Below are 20,480 nucleotides of genomic sequence, written 5' to 3'. Positions count from 1 at the left end.
ATTACATTCTGCCCCTTCATCCAAGTCATTAATATAGATTGTAAATAGTTGAGGCTCCAGCACCGATCCATGTGGTACCCCACTAGTTACTGTTTGCCATCCAGAAAATGATCTATTTATCCCGACTCTCTTTTCTGTTAGTTAGCCAATCCTCTATCCATGCTAATATATTACCCCCAACCCAGTGAACTTTTATCTTGTGCAGTAACCTTTTATGTGGTACCTTATCGAATGCCTTCTGGAAATCCAAATACACCACATTCACTGGTTCCCCCTTATCCACCCTGCTCATTACATTCGCAAAGAACTCCAGCAAATGTGTCAAATATGATTTTCCTTTCATAAAACCATGCTGACTCTGCTTGACTGAATTATGCTTTTCCAAATGTCCTGCTACTGCTTCCTTAATAGTGGACTCCAACATTTTCCCAACGACAGATGTTAGGCTAACTGGTCTATAGTTTCCTGCTTTCTGTCTACCTCCTTTTTTAAATAAGGGTGTTACATTTGTGGTTTTCCAATCCGCTGGGACCTCCCCAGAATCCAGGGAATTTTGGTAGATTACAACCAAGGCATCCACTATCTCTGCAGCCAATTTTTTTAAGACCTTAGGATGCAAGCTATCAGGCCCAGGGGACTTGTCCACCTTTAGTTCCATTATTTTACCGAGTACCACTTCTTTAGTGATAGTGATACTTTTAAGTTTGTCCCTCCCTATAGCCCTTGATTATCTATTATTGGGATATTTTTAGTGTCTTCTACCTTGAAGACCGATACAAAATATTTGTTCAAAGTCTCTGCCATTTCCCTGTTCCCCATTATTAATTCCCCAGTCTCATCCTCTAAGTGATCAACATTTACTTTAGCCACTCTTTTCCTTTTTATATACCTGTAGAAATTCTTACTATCTATTTTTATATTTCATGCTTCATATAGTTTACTTTCATCTTCTTCTATCTTCCCTCTATTATTTTTTTAGTTGTTCTTTGCTGGTTTTTACATTCTGCCCCACTAATCTTGGCCACTTTGTATGCCATTGTTTTCAATTTGTTTTCAATTTGATGGTTATTCTTTCTTTTAAAGTCTTTTCTTCTCATTAGAATATATTTTTGTTGAGAGTTATGAAATATCTCCTTCAATGTCCGCCACTGTTCCTCAACTGTCCCATACTTGAATCTATTTTCCCAGTCCAGTTTATTGGCCTAACGTCCTATTTTTGCAGAGACAAGATCTGTGTTATTATTTAACCGAGTTATTGTATAATATATTTAATATATAAAATATATGTTAATATATAATATATTATATTAATATATTATAGTATAAGTCCACTGTAGTAATTTGTTATTATATTTATACGTAATGTAATGAACATGAACAAACATAACTGTAGGCCCAAATAGATCAGTTTTCCCCAGGCCTATCAAGCCCTTAATCCGGCCCTGGGTGGAGAACCATCTGAAGAAGTTGTCTGCACAACCCCCATCTAGAGTGGCCACTGTTAAATAATGTTGCACTTGTATTTCAAAAGGGAGACCAATCTGTCTCAGGCAAATACGAGTCCATAAACCCAACATCAATATCAGGTAAAATAATGGAAATCATTATAAGGATGAGGCTGGAGGAATACTTATGTACCAATATTTTAAAGAGACAGATACATTTAGAAGGCTATTAACCTGCGAAAAAAACAAAATCCTGGACTTCTTTAAGGAGATTACAAATAATGTCAACAATGGATATAGCTTAGAAAGTAGGAGTAGAATCTGGATAAGTACTTGTTTAAAAAATGGAAGCAGGGAGCACTAGTGAAAGGTATAATGTCCCACTGGAAAGAAATGTTGAGTGTTTGGATGCCTAATATTTCTAATCTACATAAACAACTTGGATGCTGAAACCAGTTATAAGTTTATTAAATTTGCAGGCATGATCAAAATAAGGAGTGCAGTAGAGCCTACAGGGTGTAGTTTAGAATGTTCAATAGAATGAGTAATCAAATATATAAAGCATTATTACATGTCAGGAGCAAAATGTGGATCATTAAGCTCAACATGAATGGAAGAGAGTCTTAAAAGGGGACTGGAATATGCCAGCAATGCAGTTTTCCACTTTTTTGGCTACATACAATTCCCCCAGAAAAAGTATGTGGCAAGAAATAAAAATTGTGATTTACAACTTTGAAACAACTGTACAGGTGCAATTCTTTGTTGCTGCTAATGCTATTCTGCAGTGTAAATGAAGGAGGGTTGACAACACTGGGTATTATTACTGAACTGCTTCTACTTGAAGCAGTTTTATCATGGAGAACTCATATATGCAACCTACATAAAATGCTCACTGTAATATTAAATCTCATGGATACCAACAAGAAAATGGTGCACCAGTGCTGGCCATTATGTAGAAGTTAGCTTCCTGTCAATCTGACTTTTAAACATTAACTTAGTGTGACAGTGACTTTCAATGGACCCTGACACAAAATTCCAACGAGTACAAGGCCATAGCAATCAGCAGAGATTGTTTTGAAATGTGCTACTGGATGGTGAATATAGTATTAATAGGGTAAATCATTAACATCAGAAAGGCTAATTCAGGAACCATTACAGCACTCTGAGAAATATAACCTCATTTACCCTGCAAAACCCACATTAGATCTATCTGTAATTTGGACAAATACAATGCCTGTTTTCAATTAGCTGACTCTCATTTCATGGACCTAGCTCATTTAAAGTGTGAAACAGATCCATAAATCAAGAAGCAGAGACAAAATTAAACATTCATGCCCGTACTGTCACTGTTCAAGAAATATTTCTTGCACTCTTCCCCTTTTCCCATAGGGTACGGAGGTCTCTACTGCTGCCCTGACTAAAATCAACTAACTCAACATAGACCAGGGCTCAATCCTGGGACCCTTCTTGTATGACTCAGCTACTCACTGGGTAAATCCTATAAGGCACTGCTTCACCTAAGACTGTCACGAACTTCCCTAATCTACACACTTTAACCAACTGACTTTTTAATTCGTTAAGTTTTATTAATAATAAACTATGAGAGTATAATAAACCATTAATTAATTACATTTCAAATCATGAGTTAATATTTCCTCATAAGGAAACATGTAGTATGTTCAAACCAAAGATATAGGGCGCTTGCGAGAAGAGCCATCACCATGGTAACAAGATAGCTTGGTTAGGCAAACTCACAGATTGCCTAAGGAGGAAGTGTGTGACTTCAGGAACTGGAGATCCAATTTTGCCATATTGACTTTTGTGGCCATGTATAACATGTGCCTCACCTTTCAAATAGGTAATCATAACGTAAGAACAAAAGAATTCGGAACAGGAGTAGGCTAGTCGGCCCCTCGAGTCTGCTCCGCCATTCAATGAGATCATTGCTGATCTTCTACCTCAACTCCACTTTCCTGCACTATCCCCATATCACTTAATATCCAAAAATCTATTGATCTGTATCTTGAATATATTCAAAGTCTGAGTCTCCACAGCCCTCTGGGGTAGAGAATTCCAAAGATTCACCACCAATCTGAGTGAAGAAGTTTCTCCTCATCTCAGTCCTAAATGGCCGACCCTTTATTCTGAGACTGGTTCTTGACTCCTCAGCCAGAGGAAATATCCTCCCTGCATTGACCCTGTCAAGCCCTATAAGAATTTTGTATGTTTCAGTGAAATCACCTCTCATTCTTCTAAACTCTAGAGAATATAGGCCTCGTATACTCAATCTCTCCTCATAGGACAATCCCCCTATCCCAGGAATCAGTCTGGTCAACCTTCGTTGCACTCCCTCAATGGCAAGTATATCCTTCCTTGGGTAAGGAGACCAAAATGTACACAATACTCCAGGTGTGGTCTCAGCAAGGCCCTATACAATTGTAGCAAGACTTCCTTACTCTTATACTCCAACCCCCTTACAATAAAGAACAACATACCATTTGCCGTCCTTATTGCTGGCTGTACCTGCATGCTAGCTTTCTGTGTTTCTTGCACAAGGACACACAAATCTCTCTGAACACCAACATTTAAAAGTTTCTCACATATTAAAAAATATTCTGCCTTTTTATTCTTCCTACCAAAGTGATACTCAAATTCTCTTGTAATAAAGGTCAACATACGATTTGCTTTCTTAATTGCTTGCTGTACCTGCATGTTACCTTTCAGTGAGGCGTGTACAAGGACACCCAGAGGTCCCTCTGAACACCAACATTTTCCAATCTCTCACCATTTAAAAAATACTCTGCTTTTCTATTTTTCCTACCAAAGTGCATAACTTCACATTTCTCCACATTATATTCCATATGCCATGTTCTTGCCCATGCTCTTGCCCCAGCTATTCACAATATATATAAATGATTTGGCTGAGGGAACCAAATGTAATATTTCCAAGTTTGCTGACAACACAAAACTAGGTGGGATTGTGAGTTGTGAGGAGGATGCAAAGACGCTGCAAGGCGATTTAGATAGGTTGAGTGAGTGCGCAAACACATGGCAGATGCAGTATAACGTGGATAAATGTGAAGTCATCCACTTTGTTAGGAAAAACATAAGGACAAAGTATTATTTAAATGGTGATAGCTTGGGAAGTGTTGATGTACAGAGGGACCTGGGTGTCCTTGTACACCAGTCATTGAAAGTAAACATGCAGGTGCAGCAAGCAGTTAGGAAGGCAAATAGTATGTTGGCCTTCATTGTAAGAGGATTTGAATACAGAAGCAAGGATGTCTTACTACAGTTATATAGGGCCTTGGTGAGACCGCACCTGGAGTATTGTGTGCAGTTTTGATCGAATGCCTTCTGAAAATCCAAATACACCACATCCACTGGTCTCCCCTTATCTATTCTGCTAGTTACAACCTCAAAAAACTCTAACAGATTTGTCAAATATGATTTCCCTTTGATAAATCCATGTTGACTCTGCGCAATCCTATTATTATTTTCTAAGTGCCCTGCTACCACGTCCTTAATAATAAGCATTTGGGAAGGCGCCGAACACCTCGAGTCTCTTCGCCGAGAGCAAGCGGAAGCCAAGCTCAGCCAACGGAAGGAGCGCACGACAACCCAAGCACCCCACCCACCCGTCCCTTTAACCACCGTCTGCCCCACCTGTGACAGAGACTGTAGGTCCCGCATTGGACTCATCAGCCACCTGAGAACTCATATTAGTGTGGAAGCAAGTCATCCTCGTTGCCGAGGGACTGCCTAAGAAGAAGAATAGATTCTAGCATTTTCCCTGCTACTGATGTCAGGCTAACTGGTCTGTGGTTCGCCGTTTTCTCTCTCCCTCCTTTCTTAAATAGTGGGGTTACATTAGCTACCTTCCAATCTGTGGGAACCGTTCTAGAATCTGTGGAATTTTGGAAGATGACAACCAGTGCATCCACTATATTTATAGCCACCTCTTTCAAAACCCTAGGATTTAGGCCATCAGGTCCAGGGGATTTATCGGCTTTCAGTCCCATTCATTTCTCTAGTATTTTTTTACTAATACTAATTTCTTTCAGTTCCTCATTCTCGCTAGACACTCGCTAGGTACTCCACTATTTCCGGGAGGTTTTTCGTGTCTTATTCTGTGCAGACAGACACTTGGGGCTGGATTTTCCCGTCTTCTGCACTCCGTTTTTCGTCCCAGAGTGGCTGCAGTGGGGGGGGGCGGGGGTGGGATGAGGTTTGGACGGGCAGTCAGCCTCCAGCACCCACAAGGATCCTCGGGTCTGGTTTTGTGGCTGTGCGGAGCAGCACCGCCCAGAAGAGCTGCGCCGGTGTGCAACGTCCCTGGTTGCAACACCGGCGCGAGTTTGAGCTCCTGCCCGACCCGTCCACCTGGAAGTGCGCCTCGCACTGATCGCCTGGGAAATCAGGGCGGTCCGACCATCCCGTCAGCGAAGAGGTGAGTCATGGATTACTAAGGTAAGTGTGATTGTTTTTTCTTTGAATTTTTTTTTTTGCGATTTCTATTGTGATGGCGCAGGCAATGTTTTGGGAATGTTTTTGTGGTTTTTTTGTGAAGGATTTTCGCCTCCTACCTCCCTCAGACATCTCTCGGAGTGCTCCCGGCTTGGAGTGCTCACGGCTCGGGAGTTTCCCATCCTAGCGCCAAGAGAGGTGTACAACACCTCCCTTAGCCCTGCGCCCACTGTCGCAGGGACCAGATGCCCAAACTTACCTACTGAGGCGCAAACTATACCCGGCCACTAACTTTCCTGCCCCTCTGCCATTATAGCCCCAAAAACATAAAAGCCTAAAATCCAGCCCATTGTATTTGTTTAATTTCTCTACCATTTCCTTATTCCCCATTATAATTTCTCCTGTCTCAACCTGTACGGAACCCACATTTACTTTTGCTAACCTTTTCCTTTTTACATACCTATGGAAGCTTTTATTCTGTTTTTATGTCTCGCGCTAGTTTATTCATATTCTACTTTGCCTTTATCAATGTCTTGGTCATCCTTTGCTGAATTCTAAAATGCTCCCAATCTTCAGGCCAACATTATAAGGCTCTTCCTTTGATCGAATACTATTTTTAACTTCTCGTTAGCCATGGTTGGACCACTTTTCCTGTGTGGTTTTGTGCCTTAAAGGAATGCATGTTTGTTGTAAATGATGTATTAATTCTTTAAATGCTAGCCATTGCTTGTCTACCATCATACCTTTTAATGTAGTTTCCCAGTCTACCTTAGCCAACTGTCCCCTCATACCTACGTAGTTGCCTTTGCTTAAAATTAAGACCCTAGTTTTGGATTTAACTAAATCACTTTCAAACTTAATGTAAAATTCTATCATATTATGGTCACTCTTCCCTAAGGGCCCCTTTACTACAAGGTTATTAATTAACCCTTTCTCATTGCACAATACTAGATCTAAAATAGCCTGTTCTCTAGTTGGTTCCTCAACATACTGATCTAGAAAACCATCTTGTATACATTCCATGAATTGGTCCTCCACACTATTACTGCAAATTTGGTTTGCCCAGTCAGCATGTAGATTAAAGTCCCCCTTTGTTACATGCAGCTCTAATTTCCTGATTTATACTGTGCCCTAATCAGCCACCATGCAGTGAGCCATCAAGGGAACATCACAGATTGTTTAATCACACTGAATTATTTCTCATTGAAACTATTTTCATTATCTTAGCATAAGCCTTCTACCATTAAAGCACAGATCTACCTACAATTGAGTTTGGCACCACCTAGTTTTTCCACATTCATTGGATCTCCTTCTTGGCTCCAGATCTTTCTGACTGCCCATTGTCTCAGTGTACCTTTCCCTCCCACCTCACACTTTACCTTTCTATTTATCTTTGAAACTGAGAGCGATACGGCATCAAGATTTTTGTCATGAGACTTCACTCAGCATTCAGCTTTCATCACCCCAAGCTCCTCTTCGTCTGTCAAATTATGCTTGAACTGTAGCTCCTTGTTATTTATTATAATCACCACCTGGAAGGTTTATCTTGTGTGCTTATTTGGTTTTCTTGTTTTTATCAATATATTTTTGCCATCTGTGGCCTCCATTCAACTACTGACTTGGGTCTCATAACAACAAGAATGGGAGGACAATTGTTCTGCTTCACCTGATAACCACCCTTTTTGCGCCCTGCTGCCTTTTTTTTGCATTTCCAACTGCCTTGCCGACTCGCTTGTGTATCCCCGACTTCCTTCAGCCCTAAACTCTAGGATTCCCTCCATAAACCTCTCCGTCTCTCTTCCCTCCTTTAAGATGTTCCTTAAAACCTACCACTTTGTTTTTGGCCACCTCTCCAAATATCTCCTCATGTGGCTCGGTGGTAAATTTTGCCTGACAACGCTCCTGTGAATCTCCTTGGGATGTTTTATCATATTAATGGTGCTACATAAATGTAAGTTGTTGTTGTTGTTGACTGTGTTGTTTCCTGAAACTTTGCCCACTGGTAGAGGCTGCATAGGTTTTGGGTGTGGCGATGCCATTATTTGAGGCACTTTTAATTTGCAGTTAAATGTTCAGATTTTGCCACCAAGCTCAACGCGCTACACCAATTGTATTGCAGATTATGATGCTCCACTGGTCCCACTGTGCCCAGTTTCTATTTCTCCATCAGATGCTTGGCAGAAAATGATCCGGCAAATCCAATGGCAGTTCACAAGACCAATGAAAGAAGGTCCGCCATCCCCATAATAGGTTAAGTCTGTGCTTTTATATTTTCTAGTGCAGTTAGCTGAGGGAGAAGGGCAAATGCATCATTGGCTGCACTTTTATAGCATAAAAGGACTTTCACTGAACCAGGACTGCTAGAGCATGCATTGGGTCAGGGGTGTCCAACTCTTTTTAACCTGCCCTCAAAGCCACTGCCAGTTCCTTTTATCTTTTTGCACTTGGGCACAATGTGAATTTTGACTTCTGCTCAGCTTTTTAAACTTCCCAGGCTTGGATGATGGAAAGCAGTGCTCCTTGATTTATGAATTTAGATTAATTAGCAGCCTTTTTCCACCAGTCTTTATCGATCCTCCAGGCACGGGAAATTTAAAGAGCTGTGACTGAAGTTTCCAAATGTTCTCGCTTTGAAGTAGGAGAGAGAGGGGATGAGGAAAGCTCCATTTCTTTTGTGTACAAGCAGAGTTGCATTTTTCTTGTAAGTTCCCTGTAACCATATTTTATATTTTTTATTCGTTCACGGGATGTGGGCATCAGTGGCAAGGCCGGCATTTATTGCCCTTGAGAAGGTGGTGGTGGTGGTGAGCCGCCTTCTTGAACCACTGCAATCTGCGTGGTGAAGGTACTCCCACAGTGCTGACTTTGCCATAGAGGTTTGATACAACTAAGTGGCTTGCCAGGTCATTCCAGAGGGCTGTTAAAAAATCAACCTCATTCCGGAGTCACATATCGGCCAGACCAGGTAAGGACGACAGATTTCCTTCCCTAAAAGACATTAGTGAACCAGGTGGGTTTTTACGACAGTTTCATGGTCACCATTATTGATACTGGCTTTTTAAATTCCGGATTTATTTAATTAACTGAATTTAAATTCCCCAGCTGCCGGATCATTAGTCCAGGCTCTGGATTACTAGTCCAGTAACATAACCATCTATGCTACCGTTCCCATACCCATTTGGATATATGTATCTGGCTCTTCCAGTTTTAAAAAATTGGACATCTGTGCATTAGGCCATGTGAAATCACTAGACTTTCAAACGGGCATTCCTGTACAATTGCTTCAAAACTTTCCGTGCTTTTGGTGACCTCGAGGGTCAAATCTATGAGACGCATGTCATGCAGAAGAAATGCTAGGAAACAGCAGGTGAGGCCAGAACAATAAGCAAGAGAAGGTAACTGGTGTGAAAGAATGAACTGTGAATGATCCTCTGTCACATGCTAATCAAAGAGGGGATTAAATCATATGGCAGATGATTTATTACTTAGCCTGAACAATCACTGCACATATAATTCAGGATTGCAGAATTAGCACAAAATATAAAATTATCACATAAGGCAGATTTCTGCCATTTCTGAAACCTTATTAAATGATTGCATGACATCACAAAGCAGTATCGATAATATATTGTCCGCTGTGCACCCGCTTCATCACTGCCCCATTTGTTACAAAGTAAGTCAATGATGTTGTGCACAAATCATTGCGTTCATACATGTAGCAATTCTTTTTCATGATGTGGACGACGAGTGATAATGCAGGATCACAGTCACAAAGAATGTCAGTTGGGGTTTTAGCTTCCTTTCAGTTTTGGGAAAGGAGAAAACCAGACTGGACGAGTTCAAGCAGGGAGTTTTGGGAGAGACGAGGACGGAATTGGGAGGCGATGGCCTCTCCACTCTGACTTGACAATAAGCACTCAATTAGATCGGTCATGAATCTTAGACTTACTCGAGAAAAGCAGCCACACATATCCCTTTCATGTTAATGAACCGCTCCACTGCATTGTTGAACATCATTATTTATATTAAGGGGCAAAATTGGCAACAGTGAAACATATGTACGAGATTCAAATCTCGCGCACGCGCAGGTAGCAATAAGTAACATTTGCATCTTTGGTATTCTGGCTGGGACCTTCCCCAATGTTAAAAGTAGGTCCTCACGGCCAACGATGGCAAAGGCACATTGCTGGCGCACAGGGAGCCAGATTCAAAATATTTAAGTTCAGAAGCATCCCTGCAGCATTAAGAGAACATCAGACATGTTCCATTATCTAGAAGCATGCTGCCTATTTCAAAGGATCCTGACAACATGTATGCATCGGCCTTCTTCAGTCTTGAGTTTCCTCGGTGACTCTGGATAGACTTGTTTCAGACGAGAGCAGAGGAATTGCAATCGCCTGTTAACTTTTTTTGAACTCACACTGTTAAATGATCTAAACACCCTATTCAGTGGGTGTGGATTTTTGTTTATTCTGTTTTCATATACTGTAAAAGCATAGGAAGGGTTAGAGGTAATCTACGCATCATTAACTTGTTAACTGCTGGACATATCGGATGTCTGAAACAATCAATACACTGTGAAGCTGAAAGATTTTTGCAGAAGTCTACGAGTGCAATTAAAATTTTTACCGTCTACTTCTCCTGATTTTGACTGGGAAAGTCAAAACTTGATGGGTAAACTACCACATTATAAACAAAGCTGCATCAAAATGGGAGCACTTCAACAAAGGAGGACTGTATTAATGGTTTCACAAGACTGTGGGGACTCATCAATCACTCCAGTCTCAGCAACAGCTTATTTGGGTAAACTAGTTAATAATTACTATTCTCAGGATTAGGTACCCCTTTGAAATTTTAGACAGCAGCAGTTTACAGCGAGCAGAATACTGGAGCCTCAATATTTACATATTCTAAATATTCCAATTCAGATTCAGATTGATTGGTTACTCACTGTAATAACAGTAAGAGCATTAAAAATCTGCAGCTTTTCTCTGCCTGACCCATTGGAGTCATAGGTCAGTAAATTCTAAAGTATATAATATATATATATACATATATGTCACTACTATACCACTCCAAAGTTATTGTCAGCTAGACTGCTCTGAGGCTCATTGGACAGCCGACTTTCTCTTTAAAATACAACAAAAAGTGCTGAAAACACTACCTTTAAATTACCTGGCACCTTATGTAGTGTTAAATTAACCTCCTCTATCATGGTGTTGAGAAGTCTGCTGCTGCTAACAGGGTGGAGTTCAACTGCAATAATTGGCTCATGTGCTGCAGAGACATGATCAGATGTGGGTAAGCATCGCTGAAAGTTTGACTTAGATACCACATGAGCAATTAAATGCGGCTGCATTTTAATACCACTAATACTACTAGGGATTGGACAAGTACATCAGTACCTGTACCACAAGACCACACATACTCCAAGGGCTCCCTTCCCTATCAGACTATCACCGTCTATCTGAGGCTATGTAACCTGCTTCTTACTTGAAAAAAAGAAAGACTTGCATTTATATAGCACCTTTCACGACCACCGGACATCTCAAAGTGCTTTACAGACAATTAAGTACTTTTGGAGTGTAGTCACTGATGTAATGTAGGAAACACAGCAGCCAACTTGCGCACAGCAAGCTCTCACGAACAGCAATGTGAAAATGACCGAATAATCAGTTTTTGTTATGTTGATTGAGGGATAAATATTGGCCAGGACACTGAAATAGTATTCGAAATAGTGCCATGGGATCTTTTACGTCCACTTGAGAGAGCAGACGGGGCTTCGGTTTAACGTTACATCCGAAAGATGGCACCTCCCTCAGTATTGCACTGGCATGTCAGTCTAGTTTTATGTGCTCAAGTCCATGGAGTAGGGACTTGAACCCACAACCTTCTGACTCAGAGGCAAGTGTGCTGCCCACTGAGCCACAGCTGACACTGACAGCTGACTGAAGGGAAAAAAGTAATTTAAATTTTTTTTAAAACTAATATAAAAACAGGGTTGGTGGACCCTACTTGATCAATACGGCTAAGAATTGAATCCCCGTTCCTCCACCAGATACATGTCAAGTAAGTAATTTTCTTTAAACAAGCCATGCTGCTCCAGAAACAGATGACCATCGCCTCCTCCTCCCCATGATGATAAAGAAACTGGCAACAGAATCTTTGTCCTGCATACTTAGCAGGTGAGGGGAAAGGTGCTTTTCTTAAAAGAAAACAAGTACATGCTAGCCTGACCTGAAAATCTGTAATGATCTTAAAAGTACGGTGTGCTTACGTTTAAGGATGCGTTGATTTGTACTCACTGAAATACAGCCGTTTCTCTGATTGGCTCTCCATTATCACATGAACTATTGCTAATTGATCCTCTTGGAGGATAAGCCACACCCTGAAGTTCCTCTGGAATGTGTAACTGGAACCGCCCAGCCCAAGTTCTGAGTGACATTCCAATTTGTAATTCAATCCATTTTGACATCAGAAGCCACAGAGGATAGATCTCCCCAAAAGCAACCAAGTTCCAGCCAAAGTCCCTTACCCCAGCGCAAGTGCATCCCTCTCCCAGCTGAAGACCCTTACCCAAGTGAAAGCGCATGACCTTAACAATAGATGGGGCATTGTGTCTGAATTGCCAACAGGTTTATTGGGTATGAAGTGAATAGTGACAGTGTCGCCACTTCTGGATTTCATCCACCCCAACGATGTCCCTTGTTACACACGCACCGAGCTTGCACCAGGGGGTTGGAAGTACATGAACTGTCTTCCCTGAGTTCCTTCTCTCCCCTCCGATCCCCCCCCACCTGTCTCTCCCTCCCGTTCTCGCTTTCTCTCTCCCCCCTCCACCTATGCCTCTTTCCCACCCACCACTCGTGCTCTCTCTCCCCTCCATTCTCTCTCCTCCCCCCCCGTGCTCTCTCTCCCCCCCCCCGCACTCTCTCCTCCTCTCCCCCCACCCCCCGCCCCCACCGTGTGTTCTCTCTCTCTCCCCCGTTCCCCGTGCTCTCTCTCCTTCCCCCACCCCGATCTCTCATCTCCTCTCTCTCTCTCTTCCCCGCTCCCTGTGCTCTCTCTCCTTCCCCCCCCCCCCACTCCCAGTGCTCTTTCTTCTCTCCCCCCCCAGGCTCTCTCTCCCCGCATGGGACTCGGGACTTGTGGCGCTACAGGTGGCTCAGGGCCCGTGTCCCGCTCGGAGCTTGCAGCGCTCTGGGTGGCTCAGGGCCCGTGTCCCGCTCGGAGCTTGCAGCGCTCTGGGTGGCTCAGGGCCCGTGTCCCGCTCGGAGCTTGCAGCGCTCTGGGTGGCTCGGGGCCCGTGTCCCGCTCGGAGCTTGCAGCGCTCTGGGTGGCTCGGGGCCCGTGTCCCGCTCGGAGCTTGCAGCTCTCTAGGTGGCTCGGGGCCCTTGTCCCGCTCGGAGCTTGCAGCACTCTAGGTGGCTCGGGGCCCATGTCCCGCTTGGAGCTTGCAGCGCTCTGGGTGGCTCAGGGCCCGTGTCCCGCTCGGAATTTGCAGCGCTCTGGCTGGCTCGGGGCCCGTGTCCCGCTCGGGGCTTGCAGCGCTCTGGGTGGCTCGGGGCCCGTGTCCCGCTCGGGGCTTGCAGCGCTCTGGGTGACTCGAAGGCTCGGCGGATGCATGGAGGATGTGTTCGGCTGCTCGGGCCTCGGGGCTGCATCTGGATGAATCGGTGGCAACATGGTGTTTCAGCTTCTGCGTCGGGGCGGGGCGGGGGGAGGGGGATAATGGGAGAGGACGCATGCATAGAAAAGGGTTAGTGGGAATTGCGCTGCGGGGGGGGGTGCGGAGTCGGTGATATTTGTCCTAAGTCTTGTTTCTGCGCATGTGTAGAAGGGAGACTTAGTACAAATAGCTACTCCATACATTTAATAGGTTTATTCCTCAGATATAACTGAAAACGATTTGCCTTTCACGACCTCAGGACGTCCCAAAGAACTTTACAACCAATTAAGTACTTTTGAAGTGTAATCACCGTTGTAAATTAGGAAAAGTGGCAGCCAATTTTGCACAAAGTTGTGGACAAAGTAATTGCATATGAATATGCTTAATGCTGCATCGAGTTGAATTTAGTTTTTTAATGAATTAACTCTAACTGGCTAAATGTAAGCATTTTTTGGCCTGGAATTCAATCTTCATCCCTATGAATGTTTGCAGTGAGATAAACAATTTGTAAATATTTTGGTGAGGTGACCTTTTCTTTTCATTTGCATCTTGGAGCTGAGACCATTTTTTTTATTGGTTTGGAAACTAATTTTTTTCCTTATGTTTGGTAAAAATGGGAGAACAGCCTATTTTCATTCATGAAGCAACTTTCTGTGAAACAACCATCATTGCGTGACTGGATGTTAAACCTGGGATTTACACCAAGAAAGTTGCAGGAATGTTTTGAAACATGCGCTTCCTGAATGCAGTTTGGTTAACAGAAACAAAAGCAATCTGAAAATCTACTGCACCAGAGATTAATGTGCAAAGCTAAAGCACGTGGGATTGGGGGTAGTGTGCTGACGTGGATTGAGAACTGGTTGGTAGACAGGAAGCAAAGAGTAGGAGTAAATGGGGACTTTTCAGAATGGCAGGCAGTGACTAGTGGGGTACCACAAGGTTCTATGCTGGGGCCCCAGCTGTTTACATTGTACATTAATGATTTAGACGAGGGGATTAAATGTAGTATCTCCAAATTTGCAGATGACACTAAGTTGGGTGGCAGTGTGAGCTGCGAGGAGGATGCTATGAGGCTGCAGAGTGACTTGGATAGGTTAGGTAAGTGGGCAAATGCATGGCAGATGAAGTATAATGTGGATAAATGTGAGGTTATCCACTTTGGTGGTAAAAACAGAGAGACAGACTATTATCTGAATGGTGACAGATTAGGAAAAGGGGAGGTGCATCGAGACCTGGGTGTCATGGTACATCAGTCATTGAAGGTTGGCATGCAGGTACAGCAGGCAGTTAAGAAAGCAAATGGCATGTTGGCCTTCATAGCAAGGGGATTTGAGTACAGGGGCAGGGAGGTGTTACTACAGTTGTACAGGGCCTTGGTGAGGCCACACCTGGAGTATTGTGTACAGTTTTGGTCTCCTAACTTGAGGAAGGATGTTCTTGCTGTTGAGGGAGTGCAGCGAAGGTTCACCAGACTGATTCCCGGGATGGCGGGACTGACATATCAAGAAAGACTGGATCAACTGGGCTGTATTCACTGGAGTTCAAACGAATGAGAGGGGATCTCATAGAAACGTTTAAAATTCTGACGGGTTTAGACAGGGTAGATGCAGGAAGAATGTTCCCAATGTTGGGGAAGTCCAGAACCAGGGGTCACAGTCTAAGGATAAGGGGAAAGCCATTTAGGACCGAGATGAGGAGAAACTTCTTCACCCAGAGAGTGGTGAACCTGTGGAATTCTCAACCACAGAAAGTTGTTGAGGCCAATTCACTAAATATATTCAAAAAGGAGTTAGATGTAGTCCTTACTACTAGGGGGATCAAGGGGTATGGCGAGAAAGCAGGAATGGGGTACTGAAGTTGCATGTTCAGCCATGAACTCATTGAATGGCGGTGCAGGCTCGAAGAGCCGAATGGCCTACTCCTGCACCTATTTTCTATGTTTCTATGTTACCTGTAATAATGACATGTTAACATTTCTCAAGCAGCCAGCAAGTCATTTAATAGGAATAAATGGAAGAAAGTTTGTTGATCTAACTTTAGTTTGTGCAATAAATTATGCTAAATTGCTTCACAAAAATTGAGAAAATGCCGGAGGAGGTTGGCAATGTTAGCTCCAGTGAGTGAGCTGATGGGGCAGTTGATGAGTGAAGAGAATGCAGCAGTTATGGTTGCTGCCTGTGATGAGGCCGTTTTAGGTATCACAACAGGCTCTTTGGAGAATGCATAAAGATAGAAGGAAAGAAAGACTTGCATTATTTATATAGAGTCTTTCACGACTTCAGGTCATACCAAAGCACTTTACAGCTAATTATGTACTTTTTGAAGTGTTGTCACTGTTGTAACATAGAAAATAGAAACATAGAAATCTATAGCGCAGAAGGAGGCTATAGCCAATTTGCACACAGCAAGGTCCCACAAACAACAACTTGAATTAATGACCACACCAATAGGTACTTTAGGGGGGGGTACTTTTTAAAAAATTCATTCGTGGGACGTGAGCGTCGCTGGCAAAGCCAGATTTATTGCCAATCCTTAATTGCCCTTGAGAAGGTGGTGGTGAGCTGCCTTCTTGAACCACTGCAGCCTGCATGGTGAAGGTGCTCCCAAAGTGCTGTTAGGGAGGGAATTCCAGGATTTGACCCAGCTATGATGAAGCAATGCCGATATACTTCTAAGTCAGGGTAGTCTCTGACTTGGAGGGGAACTTGGAAGTGGTGTTCCTATGCGCCTGCTGCCCTTGTCCTTCTAGGTGGTAGAGGCTGCGGGTTTGGGAGGTGCTGCCGAAGAAGCCTTGGTGAGTTGTTGCTGTGCATCTTGTAGATGGTACATACTGCAGACTTGGTGCGCTGATGGTGGAGGGAATGAATGTTTAAGGTCCTGGATGGTGTTGAGCTTCATGAGTTTTGTTGGAGCTGCACTCATCCAGGCAAGTGGCGAGTATTCCATCACACTCTTGACTTGTGCCTTGTAGATGGTGGAAAGGCTTCGGGGAGTCAGGAGGTGAGACACTCGCCGCAGAATAACTAGCCTCTGACCTGCTCTTGTAGCCGCAGTATTTATATGGCTGGTTCAGTTAAGTTTCTGGTCAATGGTGACTTCCAGGATCCTGCAGCATATCATTAACATTTCTGGAGTAACAATGATGGAATTTCAACACCATACAATTTAATGTAAATTCACAAATATGGCAACAGTTAAATTATAGTTTTCAAAAGGATCAGGCCATGAATTTACCGTAGTCCTGCTCCTCCACTAGAAGTGCGGTGGGGTGGAACTTCCGGCCAGCCGTCAGGTGTGACCCTGACGCAGGCCCATTTCTGGAGGGGACTGTCATTATCATAATTAGGCCGGTTGCAGGCATCAGGTAAGGAAAAGGGAAATGGTCGCTGTGCCTTGAGGTAGTGTAAGTGGGTCTCGCGATCATCATTTAAAAAAAATATTTTTTAAAAGTAGAAAATTTTTAATGCAATCAATTGTTCATCGATCAACCGCATTTAGCAACTGCATTTTAAAATTAACCCCTGCCCTTCCCCCAGGTCTTTAGTAACGCTAGATACCAGGGACAAACAGGCTAGCAATTGCTGGAAATACATTGTAAAATGTATTCCCATCATTTGTCTCTCATTATAATATGCCTTCTTAATTTCCTCTACCACCCGCCCACACAAGAAGCATACAGGGGAAGTTCTGTCCCCTCATGTTTAACAGTCACTGAAGTGCAACAATTATCATAAGAACTAATTCACACAAAAGATTTATCTAAAATCACAGAAATTACAATGCAGAAAAAGGCCATTCAACTCATCCTACCTATCCCATGCTTGTTCTTGAACTGGAGCTGTCTACTCAACTCCCTTTCTCATTAAAATTAACAAATAAAACAAAAATTGCTCCACTGCAGGAGTGCAAATTCAGTAAAATCTCTGCTAATAGTCTCTGCCTCGATGGCCACTTGTTAAAAAAAATAACTTGCATTTATGTAGCACATTTGACGACCTCAGGGCGTCCCAAAACACTTTACAGCCAATTAAATACTTTTGAAATGTAGTCACTGTTGTAATGTAGGAACGCGGCAGCCAATTTGCAAAGTTCCACAAACAGTAGTGAGATAAATCACCAAATAATCTGCTTCAGTGATGTTGCTTAAAGAACTAATATCGGCCAGGACACCAGAAGAACTTCCCTGCTCTGTTTTGAATAGTGCCATGGGATCTTTTACATCTGCACCTCTGCCCAAGAGGGCAGACAGAGCCTTGGTGTAACATCACATCCGAAAGACAGCACCTCCGACAATGCAGCACTCCCTCAGTGCTGCACTGAAGTGTCAAGTTTCTGGAGCGGGACTTGAACCCACGATACAAGAGTGCTGCCACTGACATTTGTGGTAAAGTAATCCATGTTCTAATAGGTCAGGGTGAAAAAAATTCTTCTATCTTCCCCCCTCATTCTTCTAGTGACAATCCTCCGTCTTTATCCCCTTGATGCTAATTCACCAAACAATGGAAACAATAGGCCCTGAATATCTGCAATCCTGCTCCTCCACTGTAATGTGACAGTGCGGGAATCTCAATTCATTGGTCCAGAGAGAGCCTTACCCTACCAGAGTTTCCAGCATAAAATAGGTGGATGCCTGCATCAGTATCGGTGCAGCCTAGATATCTGGTGGAGGGAGAAGGCAAAATATGGACAAGAATGCCACAATCTACCAGGATTAAAATACCTGCCAGCCACTCCATAGAATGGAATGCTGGTACCTTGCCTACAATCGGGGCTCAGGAGGCAGGAGCAGCAGGGTGAGCGGTGGATGATGCTATCCTACTGGTCCTACTACCTTTTTCCAATGCCAGGCCTTCATGGGGTAGACAGACCTTCTGCCCACTCATTCAACACAATCGTGATGTCTGGTTCGCATCCCATTTTTCACTCCCAGCATGTCAGGAGCTTCAGGTATGTCATTGGCCCTGAGGAAATTCACAGCCAGTTCTGCACTATTTATCCTCTCAAACTCTTTCACAATTTTGTAAACGTCTTCTGATTCAGACGAACAATAACGGACAAGTAAAGACCCTCTGGTTCCATTCAGCCTACCTTTCATCGTTTTCATGAAAAAAGATCCAACTATCTGAATCTTTCTTCACAACCTTTCATTAGCTTTCATTCTAGTGAATCTATGCTTTAACCTTTCCCATGGCTTAATAACCTTCCTACAATGGGGTGTCTTGATTTGCATGCAATCCACCAACTAGTGAATTGAAATGTTGTGGTCTAACCAGTCTGTAAAAATTTAACATTAATTTCTTGCATTTTTCTTTAACGCCTGTATGTGGAAAGCCAAGAATGCCATCTGGCTTTTTCTATCTACACACCCATGTTTAAAAATCTATGCATCTGCACCTCTAGATCTCTCTATTCCAATAAAGGCGAACTTCCTTTCATTGTTTTCATACAAATACGCAAACTACTAAATGTAAAGCACCGCACAGCTAGGCTTTTGCTTGTTTTAGCAATGGCACTCTGGCTGCTTAGTTACTTTTTATTATCAGAGATAGACTGGTGCTCTGCTGTTGGTTACTGAAATGTTGCGACTTGTTTTCTCCAGAACTTAGCTAAGTGTTGTGGTTTATCAGAGTAACTCTTAAATATGTACAAAGATGACTGGGGGGAAGGGCTTCGACAAAAATCTAGAAAACTATATGGAGGAGCAAAGCTACAAATCACAACAGGACTGGGAGAGAAAGGAGGGAGGAAGGGGAAGAGAGAGGTCAAAGAGATGAAGCTGCCACCATCAGAGAGATGAGAGGAGAGGAGAAGTTGAAAATGCAACACTGAGCAGAAGCCCACACACACACACACACAAAAAGAGACAGCGCAGTACAAGGGATACCAAACCTTGCAAGCAGCGCTCAGAACACACTGCAGAGGACAGGTACATAAAATATCAGCTCTGCGATTCGTCAGCCCACATGCTGACTCTGTAAAACTGTCCGATGTCTAATCTCTGCTTTTCCGCATTGCTGCTGTTCTGCTTCTGTCTCCATTCCACTTTCATTCCATTTATATCACAAGAATATAAGAATATAATGGCCCAGAAATTGCGGTCGGAGGCTTCCCGCGGGCAATTGCCTCGGACTTGAAACATTTCTACGAAATTACCTGGTGGTCCCGGAGGAGTGTGGGATTCTGCTGGGGAGGCCTTCTCTTCCCGTGCTTCAAAGCGCGCTCCCGACCTCCAGGTTCGAATGCAGAAGGTGCAGTCACATGTGACTGCTCAACCAATCAGGTACAGGATTCCACAACTTTCACATTAATAGCAATGAGAAGTCCGTATCTACGAGTTCTCATTGCTATTAATGAGAAAAAACAACCACACTAAACACCATAATAAAAATAAAAAAACACCTCACATAATTAAAATTAATTGAAATAAAGTTAAAAATAAATGCCTTAGAAAAAAAAATATTTTTCTGCTTTTGAAAAAAGTTTTGTAATTAAGGTTAAAAATAAACTTACCTTAGTGGGCAGGGTTTTTAACAATAAAATGTGTTTTATAAATTTAATTTAATTATATTTTTGTATGTTTTAAAACTCTTACGCCTGTAAAAGTAGGCTATGCACCTGCTTTTATCAGGTGCAAGAGTTTTGAGGACATTTGCTGGGCAAGATGTGGGTAAATCCCACAATCTTGCCCTCGCAAATGTTCTCGCTCCTGATATGCATTGGATCTATCAAGCTCCATCTTGACAGATCGGAAAAGCCGGTTATCAGCTTTTGGGATGCCTTCCCGGGTCCGTAGACACTCAGTACAGAACCGGTGAGGACAAGATTTCCAGGCCACTAAATAGGAGCTGGAGTAGGCCATACAGCCCCTCGAGCCTGCTCCGCGATTCAATAAGATCATG

The 20,480-nt window shown here is 43.0% G+C and overlaps 1 protein-coding gene across 1 annotated transcript in view; it reads right to left on the bottom strand.

The window, feature by feature from the left end:
* stox2b (storkhead box 2b) overlaps positions 1-19,774 on the bottom strand; it is a 100,997-nt gene extending 81,223 nt beyond the window's left edge. Inside the window, exon 1 of the mRNA XM_070878639.1 lies at positions 19,735-19,774. The gene's annotated coding sequence lies outside the window, so the exon portion shown is untranslated. The remainder of the gene's footprint in view (positions 1-19,734) is intronic.
* Between the last annotated feature and the right edge of the window lie 706 nt (positions 19,775-20,480).

This window comes from Pristiophorus japonicus, chromosome 1 (assembly GCF_044704955.1).
Source record: "Pristiophorus japonicus isolate sPriJap1 chromosome 1, sPriJap1.hap1, whole genome shotgun sequence".
Classification (NCBI taxonomy): Eukaryota; Metazoa; Chordata; class Chondrichthyes; family Pristiophoridae; genus Pristiophorus; species Pristiophorus japonicus.
The sequence above is the reverse complement of the archived record's forward strand: the minus strand, read 5'-3'. Positions and strand labels throughout refer to the sequence as shown.